The following is a 21,015-nucleotide window of genomic DNA, read 5'->3' as shown; positions in this document are numbered from 1 at the left end:
GACCCGCAGTCTGTCTCTCAATGCGTCAGGGGTCTTGAAGTGGGGGGATGACAGAACAAACACAAGCTGTTACCTTGCCATTTTTGCTAATGTTTTAAAATCAGGCAGCTTGCGAGGATGACAGATGCAAAAGTCAGGCGGTACTTAGTTCCTCTAGTCCTCACGTGATGTCTTCTCCTAGAGCAATAAAAGTGTTACCCGTGGCATGGATAGGTGCTCATGATAGCTGGTATGGGAGCAGACTTATCAATGAGAGTCATCTTTCTGAGCTGGTTAGCTGTTGCATTTAGTACTGGAGAGAGAAAAATCCTTTGTTCTTTCCGCTGTTTCTTACATTACCTTAGCTTTTATAAGCCCTTGTAATGGAGAGTGAGTTCTTCAAGCTGTGTTAAGCCTGCTGCTTTGGCTCCTGGGTCCTGGACATCAACAGCACTCAAGTTTTTTTAATATTTTTTTTTTAAATTTTTGTCATTATAGCAACAGAAGACTGTATTTGTCCTAACTTATTTTCAATCATCCTCTAATACCGCGTGACACAGCTCTGCAAGTAAGCACCCAAACCTTCTTCCAAATAGTGGTAGCTATTTCCTCTTCTTGTCTTTCTCTTCGCACAAAGCCCCAGCTCTCCGACACCTTCCTTACTTTCCCGAACAGCACATTTGGCCATCCTAGCCCAAGTGCCTGTTTTTACCAGGACACAGAATTTAAGTTTATTTATGACTCGTTGATAAGCTATCACTATTACCCCTTTGCCGGATGTCCTTCATAAATATATATCCTGTCTACTCCAGGCCCCAGACTGCCCCAGCTTTCTCTTTGCTCATCTGATTTTTTTTTACTTCCAGAAATCTTGTCCAGTTACTCCTTCAGCTGACGCCGTTACCCACTCGGAATGCTAGTTTCAGGCTGCCTATGTGCTTCTAATGGAGAGGTTTATCACCTTAGTGGTTCCTGCAGGTTAGGAGTAAAGCTTCAGGAGAATGGTCTTGTCTCTGCAGTGTCTTCTGCAGTCAGTGGGTTAGCACTGCTCTGTGCCCTACTTCTGATGACCTTCAAGATTTTGCATGGTGCTGTTTTTAAGCGTTTTCTTTAGAAGGGAGGATAAGAAAGTCAGCAGATAATGTGGCCACAAAATAGAAAGTGATAGAGATATAATACACTTCACCATTAATGCAAGAAAAAGAACATTGGCTTGCATGAAAAAAAATCCACCCTCCCTCCAAAAAAAATTAAAATATTCAAATCTCTGTATAGATAAATACTGGAAAGATCTGAATTGAATGTGTGTTACATAGGCTGTTGCAGTAAGTAGGAATGATGAGCAGAAGTTAAAGTCTCTTTTGAAATCAGAACAGTAAATATTTTTGCTTATCTTCAATTGAAATCTCCACCTTACCATTGCATTAACATATCCACTCATTTTTAGAAACTATGTGCATTTTCATGACTCATTTGAGTGCTCTGTAACTATTTGTATGCAAATGTGACTCATTAAACATTCCCACAGTCACACACCTTACCCTCCCATTGGAGTTCATGCACAAACAGGAGTGGTGGTGTTCCTTCTCCTTACAAACCCTACCTTTCTGAAAGAAAATCTTGAGCCTTTTTCACATTTATGATAACATTTGAAGAAATACTTATGCCTATAATTTCAGAGTTGCTTTTAAATGGAAGGACTCAAAAACAGAAATAAAAACCACTGTGTATCAAAAAGCGTTTTTGTTAAAATGCTGCATTCTCACGTGGATTTAAGAGGTTTGAAAAGGACTACACATTTTCTTCTCATTTTCAGGGGGAAAAAAGTGAGTTCTAGCCTGAGAACAAGCATGAGAAAGTTCAGCTGAAAGGTAATGTATCCATCAATGCATGCAGAGACTTAGAATGAAATTGCCATCTCAACCATAGCTAGAACAAACACAGCTGATGAATAAATGTATATTGGCTAGAATAAATACAAAGTGTAATGCCAGATGTGGACAGTACAGAATGCAGAAAGGCAGTAAACTGAGTAAACATCAAATGAAGGATTAGCCTTAATTGTAAGGAATCAGTTCCAATGAGGAACAGAGCTGGGGATCTCTTTTGCCCAAAAGCCGTTGAGGTACCTTTCTAGCTAGAAGAGAAGCTGCCTGAACTGTCACTGCTTTCCCATTTGAGGCTCATCAGCAACAACCTGCTGCATATAACATACAGTTCAAAGGCTGCCTTTACATTTGAATATCTTTGGCAGGGTTGTAGGCTTTATAGCCCAACAAGTTTGGTTTGCAGCTTTTATCTGATTTTGCAGAATGCACCTTTGTATTCCCCATGAACTTCCATAAGACCTTCCCCAGCAACATCCCCTGCAATGCAATCACACAGGGTGTCTCTTTGTCAGTTATAGGAAAGATGTTTCTGTATTTCAGTCTCTCACAAAGTCCAAATGAGTATAATGGAGTCTTCCAGAATTACTTGTTCAGAAGCAATACTTTTGGAGTTCAGATGAGACCCTTCACACAGATGTGATGACTCCCTGTGTTTGTGTGCTTCTCAAAATGCTTAAGCTTTCTAGATTTCTCTTACAAAGATTTTTTTAGTCCTTTCCTTCTAAGGCACCCCTTGAAAATATAAAACAGTTATGAAGGTTAATTCTGCATTGGACATTCTCCCCCCTCAAAAACTATGGTGACTCTTCTGCTGTATCTCAGAGGTCTACCCTGTCCCATGAAACTTATTGAGAAAGATGCCCCCTAAAATCTTCTTACATATTTGTGTGCAGCTTTATTGTACTTTAGTGTGGGATTCACCTCGCAGATTAAGACACCAACGTTCAGAGGCTTGATTTAGTTGCCCGCATCTAGGAGTCCAGCACCATTTGAAGTATTCAAGTATCCCACCTGTACTCCAGCTGCTGCTCTGTATTGGTAAAGAAGTCCCATAGGTGGTGTGCCATCCTTGCCAGCCCTGCATGGATTTCTTGGACACCCAATTGCACCTCAAATCCCACTGATTATAGTCAGTGGACACCTAATCAATACACTCAAAGGACTCTCCAGGGAGTGTCCAGCCAGCTGCCCAAACGTATATGTCACCTTCTGAGTGAGTTGAACGGCTCTGTGGCCTTTGACCACCAACTCCCGAACTGACACCTACAGATAGACACTAAAATTACTTCTTTTATTCCAGGAGCTAATTTCCACCCTACATGTCATTTGACTGCTATACCATCTCTTTCTGGAATGGCCTGCGCACCCAGCACTGGGAGAAAGTGCTGAACTGAATCGAAGATCTGTTATGTTGGTCTGCAGACAGAGGAGTGCACGCTCAGCTGTGTGACATCCTGCTGGTTCTCAGATGTTTTGCTTATTTGGAACATGTTGTCTGTTTATCGGCTTCTGGTGTTGCTGCCATTTGTAAGCAGCCCTGGCACAGGTAGCTGGGCTCTGCTATGGTTGCAGTTAACATGGCTAAATCAGCTAAATGGGAGTGAACTCAACTGTCTCCTCATTTACACACTTGACTATTAGCTGAGACCTGCTAAAGTGTCTAAGGTGACATGAAATTAAGCAAGTTGCAAAATATGTAAACAAAGTGTAAAGAAGAGAAGGTAGAGGTTTGGTACCTGATCCAGCTGTGATTTCCAGAGTGATGCATAACCTGCCAACGTGAAGATCACTGCAGGATCAGGTCTTTTAGAGGAAGCACTCCTTCTTCTCTTAATGACAGCATCATTAGTAGTACAGGTATATAGATCTCTTAATTTAATAGGGCAACAGATTGTTCCTGCTGCTCTTAACAAGCATTTCAATATAACAGCCACAAGCTAAAATATTTGCAAGTTTGTGAACTTCAAAGCAAACTTTGCTTCTTTCTAAAGAGTCTTACAAACAACTAAGCATATTTTCTCCCACCTCATCTTTAAAGAAATTACAAAAGAATATATACAGCAGGCCTGAAATTCCTGCCAGTCCTTCATCTCGATTTTCTTGGCACATTGGTAAGGAATCTGGGCGCTGAAATTTACTGTTAATGAGTACCTTATTTTATGGATGTGTTCTTGTTCTGTGCACTAATGCTTATCTGAACTGTTTGTGCTCTTATGGAGGGCCAAAAAAGACACCTAAAAGATAAACACTGAAGTAACCAGTGAAATATTTCACTACTTTGTTTTTTTTTCAGTTTAGAAAGTATGGGTGGTCATTAATTGAACTAAATTTCTTTATTGATTTATATATCAGTTGATTATAATTCTACAAATTATCTGCAATCTTCATTTCAAGGGCTAGACAACTGAGGGAAAAATAGGTCACCTGTGGCTTGCGATGGATTAAATGTAGAGGCAGCAAGTATTAGGGAGCTGTTGGTCAATACAAACAAAAGGTGCAGGTAGTGGTTTGATTAGAAGCAAAGATGTGGGTGAAGTGCACCTAAACACAAACGTCAAGTGGAAGGCAAGAATGTAAAGAAGTGGCAAGGACAGCATCTCCAGAATGGAACAGATGAGGGTAAGCTGAAAACCCTTGCCTTCCAGCAGTAGGCAGGAAGGATTAAAAGAAGTGAGATAGAAAATAGAAATGCTGTACATTTACTGCTGATTTCCAAGAAGTGACTGCTGTCGAAAGCTGAACTAAAAGCAAGGGAGGTGAAAAGTCGGAGGACTCTTTGACGGGAGAGTAAAAGAATGTGTCTGCCCTTTGAAAGACAAAGATTTCTGCTGGTTTCATTAGAGCAGAATTGAGCTCCTCTGTGAGCTGCAGAGAAAAAAAATCAATGTTTTTATCTTGTGGTCCTAAATTTACACGTGATTCATATGATCTTTTACATTCTGTAAATTGAGTGTTTATACTTGGGAAGATTTTCAGGACTGGAGACCCAGCAATGTCTTTCCTTGTTCCTTCGCAGCAGCATAGTCTCCTCCATACCTTGTGCTTTTGTGCCTCAAACCCCAGCCACTTCTAGCTGGGAAAATGTTCTAGCCTCTATGTCTGTTATTCGTGTCCTCTTCTGAGGGGCTAGAAAAGCTGTTCTTCACTTTGGAACTTTTTTTCCAGTTCATTAGTAAAACTGGAATTAACTGAGTCATTTGCTGCACCAAATCTCACAGTAGATATGAAGTAGATGCTGTTTCACCCAGGGTGGGATGTCCTCAGTAAGGCTGTAAAGGAATCTGCCTGCCTTTACAAACTATTGGGAGTCTGATTGCAACCAAAATTGTCTTTTCACTTGTTTTCATTCATTACAACTCTAATAAGTGTAATAGAGGAGCAAAGTGTCTCTAACTCCTGGGAGAAGGAGGAGGGAATTTTTTTCTGGACATTATATGAATGTCACTATATATCAAACAGCCCATATCCCAAGTACGGAAGTTGCAGTGGAAGCACTGTTACTTGCAGGAATGCAAGAAGAAGCTGGAATGCAGGTTTCCACCTGCAAGTATAGGTCTGGTTGGCTGAGGAGACAGATTTACCTCTTTTGTTCCTCCTCATGCTCTCGTGATTAGAGCAGTGCTACGTGCGGGCAGGGCTGAGCTGCTCTGACCAAAGAATAAACACCGTGCTGATGAGATGCCAGCATCTCATTTCAAACCAGCAGTCTTTTCCCTCCATCAGCTTTACCTTTGGCATACATCTCTGAGGGTTTATAGCTAGATGGTAGTCAGGGAGATGCTACCTTGCAATCTCAGAATATTAGGTCTAATGATTTTGTAAATACTTTGTATGAGCTGTTCAGGGAGGTGAATGTTTGTGTACTGGGTTAAAAGACTTTTGAGCACAACTGCATTGTTCTTCATAGTAGCCTATAGGAACAAGCAAGCAGGGGAGATGCATAATACCTAGATAATAGATAAGCAATCTCTTTACAAATATTGGGGAAGCAATTGCAACACAATGCCGTACATCCACGCTCCAGGCTGCATTTCAACTGCTGTTCTGCCTGAGTCAGGAATAAAGAGGTCTAAAATGCATTGAATAGTTGAAAAGCTCTTTCCAAGAAAGGATGAGATCAGTTGTTAGTAGGTGTCCCAGACACAGAGAATGCCCAAGTTCTTTAGCATCTGTCCTCAGAGACTCTGGAGCAAGTGCATCTTCCTCACCAGCACTGAGGATTTGTGTCCCCTCCTCCCTGCCCTCTGCTGCTCTCTCAGGGGCGACTCAACATCTCTGCTCTTTGCTGTGGAGGAGAGTTTGGCTTCATAACCAACTTGGAAACTCTGCTGCCTGGAGAGGAGGAGACATACTGTACTGTGGAGAGGGCATGTGTGATTTCTTGAGGACGCTGATCACATTTCCTCTTCATAAGTGCCTGGTGCTGAAGGGCATGCAGAAAACCTTGGTAGAACCATCCACTTGGTGTGTGAGGCTGCCACAGCAGGGCTTACTAACCAGGACTTGAAACTCGCTTGGGCTTTCCTCTCAGTTCCACATTTTTGCTGCAGCAGTTGTTGCGTCAAGGCCCAGTATCACTTCACAGGATGGAGTCCTCTCTGAATTCAGAGGGACCAGGGAGGCCCGTCGGTAGCGTGGTATTTGTCTTTGCTCGGTATGTCCCGCTCAAACAGTTAACATTGTGCTGGGTGGTAGAAACTTTAGTTAACTTGAAAGCTAAAGCATGGACAAACAGAGCGGGCTGATTCTGACTGTCTCAGCAGCTGTTTTTCATGGATAGGTAAAACAAAGTCATTGCGGGAAGGGTATTCTTTTGCATAATCTGCTATAAAAGTTCCAGATGTTTTTTACTTTGCAATGTTTCTTTGCAGATGTTATTTCTTCTTGCATTTCTTTCTATTTCTATACAAACAGAAAGATTTTTTCCCCTAAATTGCTGTATTTTAAGGATGTTGTATATGCTTCTCAAGTGCTTCATTATTCTTCATGGGACTATTGTCACGCATCCCAGGACAGGTTTGGATGCACCCAGGGTAATGTTTCTGAATAACTCTGCTGGTGGAGCTGTCACTGTGCCTTACAGCTGTCCAGCCCTCCGGAATTAAAAGTATAGAAGGAATATCCTCAAACTTGGACATTTTATTCTGAAATATGACAGGGTTAAAGATGTCAGGATTAAAGATGAGTTTGTTTGGCTAGTCCCACCAATAATGGATACTTCTGAGTTAATTCACCCATGAGAAGCACGTGTCTTACTGGTGTTTTTCGTTGCTCCTTTTTCAAATGAGTAACAAATACATCATGAGAATCATGATGACGCACCTTATGGCACTAAGCACGGACAAGAACACTTTTTCCCTACTCCAGCACAAGTACTGTCACCTAGTTTTACTGCAGCATCTAGTTGAGGTATTAGTGACTATATGTGGCCTCACATCTCCCAGGGGATTGTCTTATGCCTGGCTAGAGCACCCCTGGAAGACAACCATAAACTGTTGCTCACTAGTACAGTGTGTCTTCTATTACTGAGGACACTATGAAATATTTGTGTCAGATGAGAATAAGAAATCTCACAGTTTCTGCTCCAAAACTGTTCCTGACTCTTTATGACATGGTCTTATGCTCCATCTACTTCTAGACAGCTTTACTTTCATAGCAGGTCCATGTTTGATGCCAGTTTTGGCAGAGCAGTCCTGCAGTCATAGTTTAGAATGAACACTGAGCTCTAGGATCTGAGTGACATTCACAGATGTGAAAAGAAACTTGGGAATGGCACTATCTGTGTCAGACCAATGTCCAGCCGCCCAGGTGTTCTGTCTCCAAAAGCAGAAACAGGAGATGTTATTTAGGAAGGCCACACTAGCCTGGCCACTTTCTGTATTCCATCCCCCTTGACTTCCCTAGCACCCAGAACAGTTTTATTAGGAATGTTAGACTGTAGCTCTGCTTAGCATTTTCAGTATCTGCTGAAGGACTCTTGGTCCATCAAGTTATCTCTTTTTTTTTTTTTAACGGTTCTACAGATCCATTCTCCCTCCACAGCCTTCTGCATCAGCAAGTTCCAGAAGTTCACTAGGTGCTGTGTAAAGAAGTATTTTTACCTCTTTTAAATCAATCTCCTGCTGGTTTCATCAAATGACCCCTAGTTGTAGTGTTGCAAAAGTTGTTGCAGAGTTCTGCTTTCAGCTTTTCTGCCAGCTGTGTGATTCTAGAAACCTTACTTATATTCCCTCTTTCAGCTACCTCCTCTGCATATCGGAGCCTTAATAATTTTAAGTCACTTGTTCCTTCTTAGAGCAACTGCCCTATCCCTCGGATTCTTTTGGTTGCCATTCTCTGGCCATGCAATGACTCTGCTACATCCATCTTGAGATGTCGGGACTAGCACTGTGAAGAGTACTCAAGATTTGAGAGGGATACCACTGGCAGTTTCTCTCAGAAGACTCTTAAGCCACTCGCCCCATAAATCCACTGTAACTCTGATCCTGAGGCATTGTCCATTTGTCAGCCATACCTCTTCCCTCTAGGTTAGGGAGGATGTTATGGAAGGGTGCAGGAGGGGGATCATGTGTGCCATATCTTTCTGCTTTCCAGGCCAAAATGCCAGAGTCTACGAGGACACAATGTTGACTCACACAGAAAAAAGTATCGGGATGCATGCAAACAAGAAGTGGAATAGATATTGACAAACTATCTCAAAAACCTACATTGACCGTAAGTGACCAACTGTTATCTTCTCTTTAGTCAGTATATGGCTAACCTTGGCCATACGCATCTATAATGATACCTGGTTTTATAGGTTATATTTGTTCAAGTACATTATTATTATTATTATGAGAAAGATATAGTTTTCCAATAAAGCTACCATTGTCATATCAAGGCGGTATCTACATATTCACTGCAGATGGCGTATTACAGAAATAAACTTTCTCATATTTATTCTTTAAAAAATATTGAACCATTGCCGTTAAAGCAAAGTTCAGACCCATACATCTTATGAACCGAAGGAAACTCTTAGAACATAGTTGCCATTAACACAGTCTCTCTTTAGCAATTTCTTTATTGATGGATTTACCATTTTGTGGTTAAACAATTTTTCATCCTGGAATATGTTTAAAACCACTTTCTGATAGAAATCAGAAAAATTGAAGTGACTACTTTGGACAGCTCTATCTGCAGAAAAACAAATATAGCAGATCTAAATTAAAAGAAAAGGGGACAAAATAACCTGAGCTAGAAAGAGAAGAGTGCAAGTTTATTTTATTTCCTTGGTTGTGTAGGAGTCTTGTTAACCAATATGTAATGCATAGTCATGTAATAAAACATGCTAGACATTAAAAGGCAAAAACCCAGTTCACAGATGTTGTAACGTTATGAGATAATTTTAGGGAGTGAATGGGGTGAAAAGGCTGGATTTGTTAGAGAGGAAAATACCTATGGAGGCCTTTTCTGTGAGCAATACCATGACTTCATTACCATGTCAATTCTGGGAAAAGGCTCTGATTTAACACAGCAGTTGGCTGGATCCATATGGAGCTGATGAACCTCTGAATGAATAGTGAATGGAAAAACTGCTGGAATCTGCCTTCAGCTTTGTTCCCAGGATGACCAATGTAAAAGGCCTAAGAGCAATACTGCACAGATGGTGTAAAGAGGTAAGAAATCTGCAGGGTTTAGTTTACTTTCTCTTATCCTACACTGTTTGGAGTTTTATTTTTTTAACCATATTTCAGTTTCTCCAATTCTATTTGCTTAAATGTCTTTACTCACCAAAAAATGTGAAAAAAAAAAAAGCTTTCGGGAAATGAAATGAAATCAAAAAGCATATGTAGCAGTAAACATTTACATAAAAATACAATTTAAAATGTTGAATTTTGTATGGTATAGAAGTAATTGAAAGCATAATTATGAAATCCTGAAAAAAAAAAAAAGCTAGTTAAAAGTTTAACAAAGAACTTTGGAATTACTTCTTCAATTCACCCTATGTTGTGGGAATATGCAGATGTTCACATTTACACAGTCATGTATGTCCACTAGGGTTACATGCTTTTATAGTCTGAAGCATCATCACAAGTGCCAATACAGTAAATCAAAAGACTCTCTGGCATTATCTAGTTTCCTTTCTGGCTTTAAAAGTTAGAACAGATGTCACAAGAGAGGACAAAATGGATTTTACCCACCGAGAGGAGCTTTTCTTGCCATCATTAATAGGAGGCTCCTTGAAATGCTAATGTACACAGTTTGTGTTGCCGGGTTTGCATAGAGATGGTGGGAAACAGCTCTGATCCCAACAAAACCTTTTGTTATTAATCAAGAAAATCTGCTCTTCTGAAACAGCAAAGCACTGAAATGGTGTGGCTACTTGCAATGCAGAGATCTCTATAGCAATCTCCAATGAACAAAAATGTAATAAAAACTGTTCAGCAGTTCTATGAGATAGGGCACATCTAGCAATTTATTTGCAGTGATTTTGCATACACCTTCTACTTGCCTTTGTCATTTCAACATGGATATTTACAGCGGAAAGATTACGCTGGTTCTGTATTTTTTCTGAATCTCCACTCTTTAAAATCTTGTTTCATTTCATATCAAATCTAAAAAGCAAGCTTGGGGCAGAAAGAACTTTGAAAAGCAAGCTTTTCTTCTTGTAAAATTCTATCACAGAGCATGAGTTTCTGTTTGATTTGATGTTAATACCATGCAAGATATTTTTGCTTCGTTAGAATATAGGATTATGAGATCTTGTGAGCCCTTTGTGAGCACAAATATACTCTGCAATATTAGGAGCAGTGTGCTCCTCCTGTTGTAAATGGGCCTTAATAATTTTTAGTAGTCTTTAAGAAAAGAGGTTCAGACCCTGCTGTTGCTTTGTGACATATGACCTCTTATTTTTAAGAAATACCAATGCAATTAAATCACAAAGTACTAACTGCTGTCAGACATCATTGCCTTGTATAGGATGCCTCAGCAGAAGCCTTCTTTCCCAAAAGTATTTGGAGTATGAATTAAAGCCAAAGATTCAAGGAAGGCCTGAATTAAAATGTAAATTTTTTGCCTGGTATTACTCATCACTGAAATCTCTGGCCCAGTCTCTGATCTGAGTTACATTAAATTCCCTATCAATTTACTGTACACCAGTTCCACAACACATTAATGTGTCCTTTCATAGATTCATTGTGCTGAGACCTCAATATATGGGCACAAGAGAATGAATTAAGGATGAAGCATTAGCTCAGAGTTTAAGCCTCTTTTAATTTCCTTGCCTCTGTGGATCTAAAGCAGATACTTAACATTTTGCATTGCCATAGATTATTGCACTTTAATTTCTATTGTGGGTTGGTTTTTTTTTAATTATGGTAATAAGCAGATAGTAAAAATTAACAAAAATAAATTGTTATAGTTCATGCAAGATGTTTGAGATGACCATCATATAGTTGCGGGCTAAGACATTATACGTAGTAAATTTTAAAAGGAGAATGTTTATTTGTTCATAGCTCTGTCTGATACAAATTTGGTAGAGCCGATGGGAAAGAAAGGAGTGGGATGAGAGGGGATGGGGAGCTTCTGTGAAAAAAGCAAGTGAAACATCACTGATTCCATCACTGAGGAGCTGTTTCAGTAGTAGGAAATGCTGCAACAGGCAAGCAGGGAGAAACAAAGCTGTAAGAACAACTCTGAAGTCAGAAGTGCCTTTGGCATTGTAAGAGGTCTATAGATGAAATGACCAAGGCTATCTCTGGATACTTCCTACAAAAGGATTATCTGTTCTCTAAATTTTGATGTGTAGAATTTTTCCCAGTGCCCATTTTCCTTCCAACTTTACAGTTAAATTTCTGATTTCATGAAAGCTGCATTTCAAGTGGGTCCAAAGCGCCTATACCCCTGTACCAAAGGGTTTTCACCACCTCTGCTGCTGAACATGAGACCTCGCTGCTCCTTAGAGTGTGGCCAGATTAACTGTATGAGGTTGCACTGAAAATCTCAGTTTGCAAGGAGGGGGTACTGTTCATCCAAAATAACAAGCAAGAACAACAACAAATCCTACCAAGCATGCTTAGTGGGACCTGCTAAGGCTTTTGTCAGGGACTAAGGACTTTGACCTCACTGTCCAATCCCTCAGAGAAGAGATAAGTATGAAGATTGCTCTTGGGAAAAATCTTGGTTAGGAGAGCTGAACTGTCCTATGTCAACAAAATGCCCTACAAACCCTCTGTCTTAATAGCACCGAACCATTGAGCACAAACACATTTAAGGCATATTGCCCTGTGTAAGACTTTTGTCTACCTATAAAGTTTCAGTGACTTAACAAAAGGCATTATTTTTTTTTCAGAAGTACTGTACTTAAAATTGCTTCAAAACTTTGCAGAAACTCAAATGTATAGATTTCAACCAGGCTGGAAATCTACAGTTTAGCTTGTGTAGCTAGATTATGAGCTAAACTGATATATCGGTAGTTTGAAATATATCCATGAAGGGTTTTTCAGATAAACTGTTTTTTAAACCAGTGTAAATTCTTTGTACAGACACTAGACTTGAGGATTTTGACCAAGGATTAAATGTTAACTGACTACTTCCCTGTATGGTCCTTGCCAAATTTTGGTCTCACTTCCTCTGGTCCTGAGTAACTTCACTGCATTTGAAGTGGTTATTCTAAATTTGTCCCAGTGTAACAGACCAAAATTTAGCTTTATGAGTCTCTTGGAGGAGCATTGTCAGTGCGTTTGTAGATTTTTGGCTGAGAATCTGGAATGGATTAGCAGTCAAATTCAGGTGTGAACCCTTCCCCTACCCTGCCTTGTAATGAAATCTCCTTGTCTCAGTTTTTTATATACCTGAGAAATGGGTGTGAATTGTTATAAAATCAGATCTCTTCACTTGTTCCTTTGATGACCTTTTTGTGGCCAGGTTAAATAGGCAAAGTGCAAGAAATCCAGTCCCGTTTCCCCCATTGGAATCGCTGTTACTGGCAGTAAGTGTTTAGAAGATCAAATTCCTTTTTCTGGAGTAAAAATAATACTTTAAAAAGTCAGCCTGTATATGTGAATTATTTAGGGATAGATCTTCAGTGTGGTTTCAAAAATGAAGCAAGTATTTATGATATGAAGGCCTTCAAGCTTTTAAGAGAACCATATATGGGCAAGCGGCAAAAAAGGTCAATCTTTTTTTATATTTAAATCAGTCTCCAAATTACTTTGAATCTTATATCATTTCTGCTTTCTCTGTGTCTTTTTCATTAAACTTCCATAGTCAGGTAGCACCCTACAAGCTGCGTTGAATCCGACACCTAAGATAGCCTTATAAACCCTACGGACATTAAACTACTGGAAAACAGATTGGGTTGGTAAAAATAAGCGTGCATGTTCTCACAGAACCTGAGAAAATCACACCTTCACTTTGTTAAAAAAAATCTGTTTGTGCCACTCCAGTAATCACTTCATAACTGGTGGGAGAGCAGAACATATGTCTCAGAAGTGGTGGAATATAAAAGCCTCTACCTCTAATCCTATTTTCTTTAAGAGAAAAAAAAAGCAACAAAACCCCCCAACCTTTTCAGTATGTCATCTGTAAAATCGGTGCCAAGGGTTTTCTGCTTAAAAATCACAAATGAAATGTAAATTGCTCATGAAAGCAAAATGAAACAGAGTTTGTTTTTTTTTTAATGAGGTGTGTAATGTAGTAGGATCATGCACTAAAATGCTTGCTTGAAGCAGGAACAGAGGATGTAAAGAGGAGCCCAATCCTGGCCTCCTCACTCAGGCAAACTCTGCATGCGTAGGCGACTTTTACAAAATGCCTTGGCGTTACTGCAACGATGTGCTGAATAACCCCTAGCCTGAAAAAGGGGAACTCTCTGAAAGTTGGGAATGAAGGCTCATCCCTGGCACTTGCAGTTTACAGGGCATGGCCACCCATTGCAAAGGTTCTTCTCTGTTCAGTTCTAGCAAAGTGTCCTGTTTAGAGCAATTACCCCTACATCTGCTGCCTTTTGGAAGAAATGTAGTTTAAAGCATTACCACTGGAGGATAAATACAAACTATATTTTAGTAGAGCTGGTTTTACTTTGCTACTTGAATGTAGAAGGCTGCAGCAGATGTCATGATAGCGAAACTGCTATTCCAGAAGCATTTTGATACGTCACCTACCAATTGGTAGCTGCGCCATCCTGCTCTGTGCTTAAAAGGGCAAGGGGGCATCAGGAATTTCTGACCTGGGAGGGATGATTTATTTTACTTATGTGGATATTAATTTCCACCATTCCTTTGTAATTTTTCTATGGAAGTTTTGAATTCAGTTCCTTGTTATCAATTTGTTTGTTGCCATGAATTTGCTATGCCTTCTGCACCTTTCTTCTTTTTTAGGAAGAAACTTTGTGTGCTCCAAATAGCTGGTGATATGAATAGGAGCTTGACTGCGTCAGGGCAGCAAGAACAGGGTTATAAATGCTAAGGCATTTTGTGGCGATTTCTGTGAAACTCCGTGGTTAATCCTTTTGCAGTTTTATTAGCAAGCGGAGTCCCTAAGAAGTAAAGCAGTGTCAACAAGGGTGCTATGAATGGCTTTTGTAGCCCTGCACAGCTAACGAATCCTACGTGCCTGCTGTTCCCCAGGCCTGTCTTGGTTAGTTGTTTATGAGGGCTGAAATCACCTCTTTTCAAATTTACCTTTCGGACTCTGCACCAATGTGGTAAATATTAGGTAATGGGATATTTACAGAGGGGTCATTTCCATAGGGAATGGATGGGACCTGAACATTGATCTGCTGGGGAGGGGAAGGAAAAAGAAAGAGGCTTCTTTTCTTTCAGGGGGTTGGGTGGTTAAATGGTCAGTAGCTTGAATGCTCTAATGCGTGGCAAGGCTGCTGCCTGAAATAAATGCTGGGAAGAAATCTAAGTCTAATGCTACAAGCATAAAGAGGAGATGATGGCAATTTAAAATGTAATCAACAGGACAAATGTATCCCACTTTAACACTGTTGAAATCAGCCTGGTGACAGGTTGTGCCTGGGAGACTTTGGTCTGGCGGTGTCCAAATTAAATGTGAAAATACAAATTAACTGCTGACGTTAGACACAGGGGTCTTGGGAAGGTTGTTTTTGTCAGGATTCAGTTGCTCTTTCATCTTCCTCACAAACCTCTTCCATCTCCTCCCTTCTCCCATCTTGCTAATCAAGGACGTCAGACAATTGGAGATCCCGCCAAGCCTGTGCTAAACCCCGGGGCTGTTCAGTGATCAGTGGGTTCCCCAAATTGCCATCTTTTGTTCCCAGCCGTGACCTCATCCTTCTGCTGGTTTCATGTAGGTTGACACTGGGCTGTACAAATCCTCCAAAAGGCAGCACCTCTGGCGGTGTCTTGTCTTTGGCACTGTGCAGCTTCAGGTGTGACTCAGGTGGATAAATGCCACTGAAGGAGTGACCTGCGCTGTAGACTACACCACACACTTTTTATCTACTTTCCAGCTCCAGACCTCACTTCTCTGGTAGAGGCCAACAAACAGTCCACGGATTCAAAAAGTACTTACCTTTAAAATCATGCTCTGCTAAATAAATCTCTTTTGATTGATACAGGGTGTGTAGCTCTTGACAACTTATATGGCACGGTGGGTGTTAATGGATGTACATTATGTGGAAATGAAAGCATGCACATACTGTGTGTATTCATCATTGCTAGGGACTTATTCATTCAGGTAAATAAGATTTTGCTAAGCAGTACTCAGCTATGCTTAAGCTTTATTAATAAAAGTAATACTTGGTGTGGTATGATTTCTTAGAATCGAGCCAAAATAGCAGCCAAAGGAGTAGGTAGAATAGATGTTGTCACGAGGATTATAGCATTTACATTCTGGTGATGATTATATATTCTAGATGCCAAATCAGATTGTATTATAAAAATCTAAATTAAGAAAATATTGTACCTAGTTCTGTGTGCCATTATTATAAAGCAGATCTGGATGAAAAATACCGTGGTATTTTTTGCTTTAGAATAGCTATTATACAGCCTTGTGCTCTCATCTTTTCTGCTTCTTCCACTTTGCCTTTGTTCTTACTCAGAACACAAGAAATAAGTCACCAGTTTTTGCACACCTTGCATACAAAGAGGACCGATTCTATATTTATCAGTGCCATACAGCCCTTCTTCCACCTCTCCCTCCTTTTCAGGTAGATTCTACTCAGCAGTTAATTTCTCTGTAACCTTGATGGTTTACAGTACCCTGGAAATCCTCATTAAATGCTTGTGAATAACTTTAAAAAAAAAAAAAAAAAAAGAAAAAAAGTAGAGCTGTTTGTCTTGCTGTGTCTTTAAATCTGACCTTTATTGTTTAAGTTGCATTTGAAAAAAAGAAAAGTGTCAAGTTGTTGAAAGATGAGTGCGCTCCATTATGCTGTGCTCAAGGCACTGAGAAAATCCTGCCGAGGCAGTCACACCAGCCAGTGTTTACAATGCTACGTTTTAAATGCATATTGGAAAAACAATGATAGCAAAACGAATTTCCTGCATTTAACATCAATATAGTTAAGAAAGCGTAATTGCAACAAATGCCAGGATTTCTTTTCAACAGCAACCTAGTTGGCCCGTGGTTGTGATAAATCACATTGTGGTTTGAGAATGGAAACTCGCTGGGGCTTGTGCGCGGGTGCTCCCGGGTCCCTCCAGGCAGGCGGGTCCCAGCGCAGAGGTGGGTGGAAGAGGGGCTTTGGAGGAATGTGGCAACCTACTCTTGTCTCACCTCTTCTGCGTTTCCTCTGACTCATGCCCTTGTTTTGAGGTGGATTTCCTCTCTGCTCCCCACCTAGAATATATTTGGAAGTTCAAATGTATATAGCCTCGTTTTTCTTTGCTTCAGGGTCCTTGGCGAAGGGAGGGATCATTTAAAGCCCAGTACCGCAGTTGCATACTGGGCTGGCAGTCAAAGCAAGTCAGGCCTGCAACAGTGGCGGTGGTGCTGGAAAAAAGAGGTTCTTTTGCTTGAGTAAAGGGAAAAATAGAAACAAGAGGATCTCAAATAATGAAATAAAGCTTAGTGTGCATGAAAACCTGGCACTTTTCTAAAAGACATACTGAGTCAACTGGAAACCAAGTTACTATAGTCTAGAGCTATTTGAATGACATTTGTGAATAGTTTTTTTCCATTAATTGTTGAATAAATGACTCAGAAAGACATTTGCCCCTCTTTGGCCAGCTTTATGTGTGGTTGAATACTCTTCTCCAAATAAATTATTCATAAATTTTGAGCAATCAGTGAATAATTTATTCAAAATATTTTTTCATTATTCAGTCCTCCATCCAATGGACCGGGGGTGAAAATCTGATTATGTTAAATTTAGTGAAAAAGTTCTGGGTTACTTGACCGATGGCAGGACTTGACCCAATTAAAAGTCTTTTGAGAACTAGGCATTACTTTTAGTTATGGAACTTCGGTTTAAATATTAGTGGCAAACTTGCCTGTGAATTTGTTAATGTGTAGAAAAAAATGAGCAGGAATTACTTCAACTCTTATTAATATAATTCATTTAAGTTATAATTTGAATCTGGATATGTGAATGCACAGTTAAATTGCTTTTTTTAGATTTCCACAACATGATGTTTCCTGTCATCTGAAGTCCCAGTTTATGAGTAAAATCCTACGACAATTGTTGAAGAGGGCTCAGGTCCTGGCTAGTTTCCAGTTTTGAGTATTATTAAAGCTATTTGGGAGTACAGCAGTTTTTGCATTTTTTAAAAAATTGCAGCAATCTTTGAAAGCGTTCAGAGTTTGGGGTGTGTTTAACTGTTCTCTTCATTGACCAGATAAAAATGGTTCAGAAGTTTCCAAAATTCTGAGCAAAATTGTCATTTTTTTAAATTGAGAATTTATTTGCATTTTACAACCAGTCCTGGTAATTATAATACGCCAGCCTTAATTCTCCCTGGAAATATGACGTGGGTCTTCACTTCCTGTCTTAAATTTGTATTGTGTAACTCCATGCAATTAAGGCATGGCTGGCGTTATGCCATTGTTCATGGGTGAAATGATTCCTATGTAAATACTTCATTTTGTATCGTTAATTGGCAAATGGTATAGAGTGCTTTGGGATCCATCTGGAGAGAAGTTACTGCATATGGGTATGGTCATTATTACTGTGTTATCTTGTTCCTTTAAGATACGCAACTGCTTTGTTATTTGCTGAGCTCCAGGAGAGGACTTGGTACTGTACAGAAATACAGGGAGAAAATACTGCTGCCCCGTGGAGCCTACAATAGACTTGGCTGAGTGAGATACTGAGCTGTGAGAAATACATGGGTTTAATATTCACATTTCTTATTAACCGAGATCTAAAAATCTCTCTGTAGCACTACGATTAAGGTGCTTTGTGGGAGAAACGCACTGCAAGCGAATGACAAATGAGGAGAGAAGTAACTTGGCGAATAACAAGGGAGAGCAAAGCTTAAAAGAGGAGGGCAGAAAGATGAGAATGGGAGGAGGATTCACGTGGTGCATTTTAGAGATAGCTTGGAAGGAGGGAGGAGAGGTTGGGAAACTTGTGCTGTTTGACAGATATGATAGAGGGAGGGAAGGGAGTTGTAAAGGAAGATAAGCGGGTACAGAGCAAAGCAGAGCAGTGATTTTAGGATTGTGATTTGTATTGGGAAATGTCCAGAGATTAGTGGGTTGCATAACTGGGGGAAATGATGACTACTGACATCTGGGGATGGAGAAAAGATGGAGAGGTGAAGAGGAGTTGGTGAAGAATAAAACTGCATAAGGTGTAGTTTCAAGAGTTTGTGTAATACAGGAGATTGGATATCCTTTTTGAGAAAAGAGAACTTTGAGATAAAGGAAATTCAGATGTTGATGTTGTGATATTGTAGAAACAGGTGATGTGAAATTTCACTGAAAGGGGAAGAAGAACTGAGATAAAAGGCTGGGTTTGGATGCGGCTAACTGAAAATGTGGCAACCATTTCAGGAGCTGCCAATTCGTTAATTAACTAATTTATTAGTTGGCTTTAAACTCAGTCAGACCTTTCTCTGAAGCTGGAAAATCCAGCCAGGCCTTTTCCTCAGAAGTGGCCAAGATCTCCTACTTAATTTTTTTTTTATTCAAAATTCTTGATGGAACTTATTTTTTTCCTCTACTGCTCAAAGATGTTGCTAAAATTGAAGCCCCAGATCAATAAGACATTGAGGATCCCACACCTTTGCAGGTACATGTGGTAAGAAGGCATCTTAAAAGAAAGATACCAGACCTGAGCTCGATAGAACTGAGAACCATTTCTGCTCTTTCTGAGGTGTCTGTTGGGGGCTTGTACAAGTCACCATTTGTGTGTCTCATTTCTTCATACTCAATGGACATAATAGTTTATTACCAATTTCATTCCTCTTTTAATGTGTTCAGGATATGAGCCCTGGGAAACTTTTGTCTTGGATTTGTCTTACCTCATCAAGATTGGCAGCTCCAGGCTTGATCTATATCTCAAGCAATTGGAGTGATGCTGTTGAGGTGTCTTTCCATCCTTATTGGCAAGACAGGGATCAAAGGGTGCCTGTATTCCAACTGGATACCTCACAGATATTTCTCCATTGTATAGGCTCAGATCTTAATGTGTCTGAGCAATACAAAGCATAAATGGGAATACAGTCTTGGAGTGTTTAAGTTCCACAAACCTTAATTTAACTTCTGCAATGCATTGCCTGCATATGGAGTCAGGTCTGAAAGCTCTGACTTATGGGTGATCTGAAGGGGATGCTATTCTCTTGAACGTGTACACTACACTGTGATATTTAGGTTAGCCATATACAAGTTGAATATGATCCCACATCAAAACAAAAATCATACTGATATAGTATGGTAATCTGAAGATTCAAAATTAAAAAGACAGGCTATTGAAATCGTTATCAGATGTTGTGTCTGAAATACACTTTTCTCTAGAGAGAAAAAGGGTTGGCTGTGTCAGTTGCATGGTATCAGTTGTGAAACGACCTTTTAGCAGAAACTGCTGTATAAAGTCTTTTTCTGATGTGAGTGCCTACACATGAGACTTTTTGTAAATATAGAAAACAACATTAATCTTAGCAGTAAACTGCATCTTGTGTAAGTAGGCTGTGTAGATTGATGTGGAAGTTTTAAACAAATGAGAAGAGCAGTTTAAAGTATGCAGTTAAATTCACTTAATATTACCTTGATTAATGATAGGTTTTTTCATGTATCAGATAATTTTGCACTAGTTCAGTACAACTGTGTCTGCCTAATAACAATAGTAAATGATTTCCTGCTTAAATATCAATTGAAAATCAGTGATTTCCTGCTTCCAACTGCACTTATTGTTAATTATTGCACATAGCACAGCTCAACACAAGCGATTTGTCTATTAACCACTTAGCATATATACATATAAAAGGCTGGTTTCATCAGGCTAGACTCTGAGACATTCCTTATGTTGAATTGTACATGACTAGTCTCAGTGCAATAGTCTCAGTCCAAATGAAGATGCCATTCTACTAGAGTGAGCATCTCCAGACCTGGCCCTTGACTTATTGGATCAATGATTAGAGCAACCCGGAAAGGTTTTTTCACTCCTTGGTAGATGAATTAAGCGTATGAAACTCAAATCTACTTTAATGATTTCATTCTGTGCTAGAGGAATATCAAGCCTCTTACTGGAAATGCTGACTGTCCAAAATGTGGCAAAGAGATGTTGGTGAAAGGAAGGGTTGGAAGTATTTTTCATGACTGCTTTTTTTTCTTGTAATGTTGCATTATTTTGCTTCCAGTCTATTTCTTTTTGTGAAAGATGAACCAAAATGGCTGACAAAATCATAGGCACAAGGCATACATGAGGTGGTATTCTGGGCTGGAAAACCATCTTGCAGTGCTGCACAGTACATCATCCCTCTTTCCATATGTCTTTGCTTACTAGTGAGGATGAGTAGGTGTTGAAGTAGGAGGCACCACCTGAATCATCTCAGGGAGAAAGAAATTGCTTGGGTAGGCAATCGCCCATCATCCTACCTGCAGGTAGACAGGTATCTTGCTTTTGCAGTGCTGTGTGTTGAGATATGTATTTCTATTGTCTGACTTTGTTTTCAATATTTCAGAACTCTGTCTCCTAGATGATTACACTCCTTCGAGGAGATCTCTTTGTTAGTCTCAAGCAAGACAGATGCTT

The sequence above is a fragment of the Numenius arquata genome, chromosome 9 (assembly GCF_964106895.1).
Source record: "Numenius arquata chromosome 9, bNumArq3.hap1.1, whole genome shotgun sequence".
Taxonomy (NCBI): Eukaryota; Metazoa; Chordata; class Aves; order Charadriiformes; family Scolopacidae; genus Numenius; species Numenius arquata.
Note: the sequence above shows the minus strand (reverse complement) of the source record.